Genomic DNA, 5,410 nt, shown 5'->3' on the forward strand with positions numbered 1-5,410 from the left:
TGTTGTCCTCTGTTTTATAAGTTGTTTTGTATTCGTTTACTGTATAATAATAACACTTTTGCTTGACTTCCAATGAGACTTTGCATTAAAGGGATTGTTCAACCAAAAAATATGAATTCTGTCATCATTTATTCAACTTCATGTCATTTAAAACCTGTAAATGACTCCGTGTCAAATGATTGTATATGTCCATACAATGGCTGCCTGTTTGGTTATCAACGTTCTTCAAAATAAATACTTTTTTTTGTGTTCTGCAAAAGAAAGAAAGTCATTCAGGTTTTGGATGGCATGAGGGAGAATAAATTATGACAGAATTTTCCTTTTTGGGTGAACAATTCCTTTAACTATACAGTAGGAATGGTCACCTGTTGGAACACTTTTTACTAAATTTACTAAACTCAATTTATAACTCTTTATAACTATAATTTTGTTTTTCTATGTAAACACGTTAGACAGATGTTTTGCCCAAAGCTGTCTGTGTATAGACGTGTGTGTGAGTGTGAGAGAGAGAGAGTGCGTGTGTGTGTGTAAGGTCAGTTCCTCTGAGGAGCTCTCTCTCAGCAGGGGTGGTCACGGTATGACCTCTCGGTGTCTTTACTGACAGACTCCTCAGCAATGCCGAGCTGTCAATCAAACAGTGCTGCAACAATGGTGGAAATTCTTCTCTGTTTGTTTTCTTAAGGACGGGTCTCTCACAAACCCTGAAACTCTTAACGTTGTCACCCCTGAAACTTTCCTAACTCCGAGCTCTCGCGGTAGCCATTAGGATGAAAGTTATACCCGTCGCACTTTGAGAGAAAGAGATTGAGCCCCCTTTTACCAGCAACACGCTTTTAGCGTCTCTCTCCTTCGAAATGGAACAAATGTAGGTAAATCCGTCTTAAAACACACTTAGCGGAACATGTCAACATGTCATGGTGGGTTGGGTGAATAGTTAGCATCTTAATCCACTGGTATTGTGGACTGACAGTCGGAATCGGAGTCTGTGTGCTTCCAGTCCATTGTGGATGTGAGTCAGGTAGCCCTCATTACCCTCTGGCGGGGGGTTTAAAATCATGCTGGTTACCCAGCCCTACATTTGTTTCCAAAGACCTGGGAGGATAAGTAAATATCTGCCTTGTGTAAACAGAAGCGAAAAATGAACAGAAAGGGGGGATTATGGGAAATATGAATAGGGGCCAATTTTGATTCGATCGACAAGAACGGGCGGCTTTTCTTGATGAGTGTCAAAGCGAGACATCTTTAAGGTGAGAGCGGATGGGTTAAATCTAACATAGGATTGCATGTTCATAACTTGTAAAATGCGAAGCTGTTTCTGTTATTGGATGAACAGTATGTATTTGGACTTCAAAGCCATATTTAAATATTATACACCCAAAAAATACATGTTCTGTAATATTTATTCACCCTCATGGCTTTCAAAATTTGTACATGACTCTTTCTTCTGTAGAACACAAAATAAGATATTTTGAAAAAAAATTGTGTCCATACATTTGGAGTTAATGTGATTCAATGCTGTTTGGTTACCAATGTTCTTTAAAATCGAAATCGTTCTTTTAAACTCTATTGAGTTCTACAGAAGAAAGAAAATCAAGCATGTTTGAAATGAAATCATAAAATAATTAAATTTTGGGGTGAACTATGCCTTATGATAAAAATGTACCATTTTATTTGCTTCATGCACATAGACATAAGAGTTTGTTATGTTGTTGTCTGGTTCAGTTCCTGTGAAAGATGTCTCACAGGCTCCATCACTGACGTGACAAGTGTCTGTGTTATCTCCAAAACCTCAGCTCCGCTGTTTACAGTAAACACTCAAAGTAATGTATTCACTTTCACTTAGATGGGAAATCATTTCTTTAATGTTCTGTGCATTATTTTTTTAATAAAAAATACTGTAAACCTATGCTTTACCTTACTCTGGTATGTACTGCAGTGTTTCTCCAAATCTGTATGATAATTGTTTTACAGGGGAGATGTTTGGGATAAACACTTGAAGTTTGATCTATGATTATTAAACTATCATATGGCTTTAGAAGATTTGGAATATACCCAACACACTTTATAACTCTCATGTGGACTGTTTTTATAGAATGTTTTGTCCTTGGTGGATTTTGACAGCCTTTGTTACTTTTTCTGAAACTACAGTTAAATGCATAAACATCTTGGCTTTTCTATTTCATTTAAAAAGGTAAAGGTTTGTAGCACTGTGAGGATACATAAATGACATCCACTCTTCATGCTCATGGATGTTGATTCTGTGTCTTTTCACTCAACTCTTCAGTGGTGAGAAATCGCTGACAAAACATCTCTCTCTCTCTCTCTCTCTCTCTCTCTCTCTCCCTTGCTCTCTTTCTCTCCCTGTAGCACTGTGATTATTATCCTCACACTCTGTGTCATAAATCACCTTATCTTTACAGGCTGTGACAATACTTCCCACTTTACAGCCAAAACATGGACTGTAGGGCTGGGGGTAGACAAACTTGAAATGAGCACAGCACATTCTCTCTCTCTGTCTCTCTCTCTCTCTCTCTCTCTCTCTCTCACTCACTCATTCACTCTACCCATCTGTCTCTATCAAGTGTTGATCACACAGGTTCTATTGCGCCAGTTACCTTATCATTCTTTATTACTACACAATTCTAACGGAAATGTGGAAATTTCTTAGTGACCCAAAAAAATCATGACAACTAAATATGAAACCAAGCAGCACAAACTTTTTATCAGTTTCGATCTACAGTGTAAAAAGGAAAGAAAATATGTAAAATTACATTTAATTGTAAAGTCTATTTCTGTAATTTACCAATTTCATTTCTGTTAAATAAAGCTGTAGTAGTCCGTAAAATGTTTTTCAGTGTATGTTCTGTGAAATGCCCTGTTTCATTGGGTTACACTTGTAGCACCTATTATAAATCTTAAAATATCACATGAAATATAAACCTAACAAACTTCTTTTGTGAACAATTGCATTTGAAAGATGATTAAGATGGTTTATACTGTCTTTGATATTCTGTCATCTTGTACAAAAGACATTAAAAGTTCATACGGCCGTTATGCCCTGTAACAAATGCAAACCTGCGTGTCATGTAGCTGCAAAACATCATGGAAACCATTCAGGGCGAGGACGATAAAAAGAGTTGTAGGGAGTTTCAAACCGGTGAGATAAAGACTTGAGGTTCAAATGTATGGTAGTCTCTCTTCACCAGCTCTAGGGAGGATCTTAACCTTGTGTTGAGACGAACTGACAATCTGTCTGCTTTGGACCTTTGCCATGCCACCATGTGTGTGTGTGTGTGGGGGGGGTTCTGCCTTTCACAAACACCATCAGGTGCCTCATAGACACCAGCAGTCCATCCTCACCCTTTCTGAAATGTTTCACCCACTCACGTCTCCTATCTCTATAAAGACATCCACCCACGCACCTCAACCCCCCCAAAGACAAACAAAAGGTTATGAGAATGAACTTCAATATATCTGAAATGTAGTTGTTTTCCAAAAACGTGTGCATTTTCAAACATGTATAAACAAACATACCTCATTCCATTTATTTTAGCTCGGCTATGACTTAACTACTTTCTGATTGAAGTTCAAATAACTGAAACATTTACGATCATAATAATTCAAGATATGTCATTTCTGGTAATGAGAAGAAATAACGACTTGCTTAATTTCCCTACTTTTTCCTCTATTGGTCGACAAATGTTTCATTTTAAGTTTTTGAATGACCAGCAATTTCAAGGTAAAGACTGACAGGACTGAAAGAGAGAGTTGTTTCACTAAAAGCTCATCTAATTTAGCAATGAGCTGTAAGCTGACCTACACGCCCTTGTGGCAAGAGAGATCCATTGGATTTCCTTTCCTCCTCTACCATCAAGATGGACAATGTTCGGCCCCCATCCTTGGGCCCACGGAGACTGCACTGGCATTGTGGTGCATTGCAGGTAATGTGAGATGCCACCAATAATTCATGGTAACGTGGGGTATGGCATATGACCAGCCTTGAGCAAAAGATGCGTTCTTGCGGCCCCCTGTGTGGGGTCATCTGCCTGCCACTTTCCATTAACGTTAATTGCCCAGTTTAATCTCATCAGATGACCAAGGCTATTTCTAAAATTGAATTTACTATTCTCATTCTTTTTGCTTAGATGAAACGCTTGTATAATGCACATATTAGCCAATGAAATAGGTCCTTAGGTATTCCTAATACAAAAATGTTGTATAGCCTACTGTAAAAAAGTATACTGCAGAAATAATAATGTTAATGTTGTTATGCATTTCCAAACATGTCAACCAATGCAAGAGTTTCTGTGCATCGTGGGTTGTTCCCACAATGACCGACTTTCGTCACAGCAGCTTTCACAAAATACCTTGAAAACATGCATGCTTTTACATTTCTAAACTATAGGTTCCCATCACATTCCTTCTACATTCATCGCAGCACCTGTGTCCTTGTGGATATAGTCTCATTTAAGGGAGATGCATGGAGTTACCCTCAGTTGAGTTAATCCAGGGCCTCTAAAGAGGTTTATAGTGCTCTGGTTACATCTAATCTTTTTGCTCAGACTCAGCTCAACCTCTTCTCCATGATCGAAACGTACAAATAAAGGTCCCTCTCTCAACCGGTGCAGGTATGAAAGGCCGCTATGTGCTCTGTGGATTAGAGTGGACTTTCCCCTCCCTTTTCTCAATTAGAGAAAGGATGAAATAGAGGAGGGAAACAAAAAGGACTTTTTGAGTGTTTACAGAGTAGCTACTATATCCAAGCAGGTTGAACTTGATTTCGTTTTTTTCTGTAAATTCTGCAATAATTTCATTTCTGATTTAAAAAGACTAAGTGCAATTGCAAGATATATTTCCATTACATTCATTTATTTATAAATATGAATGCAGTTTTATGACTTCATATTAATTGAAAGACTAGTATAGGCTACATAAAACACATTTGTGTGGTTTCTTTAATTATTCAATTCTTTAAATAATTAGTTACACTAGCAGGCTAGTAAAACAGTTGATACAATGGAGACCATTAAATAGTGACCATTGACAGCACTTCAAATAAACCATTAATATATATATATATATATATATATATATATATATTTCAACTTTTTAAAATCTTAATGTTGAAAAACAGGTTATATTCGTTTTTTTACCATGTTAAGCAATTGATTTCAGGTAAAATAATAACTACTTTCAACCCACATTATCACCATGGTTATTTATTTCGACTGTTATTTATTTGCAGGGTGCAAAAAAGAAACAGACTAAATTACCACTGTAAACAATTAACGATAAATAACAAAGTTTTTTTCCACATTTGGATCAACATATGCCAATACATGATTTCAAACGAAGTTTAAAAATCAGGCACCGCTGAGGACGCCTCTCCGCCTGCACGGGGGCCTTACAA

The sequence above is a fragment of the Triplophysa dalaica genome, chromosome 4, assembly GCF_015846415.1.
Source record: "Triplophysa dalaica isolate WHDGS20190420 chromosome 4, ASM1584641v1, whole genome shotgun sequence".
Classification (NCBI taxonomy): Eukaryota; Metazoa; Chordata; class Actinopteri; order Cypriniformes; family Nemacheilidae; genus Triplophysa; species Triplophysa dalaica.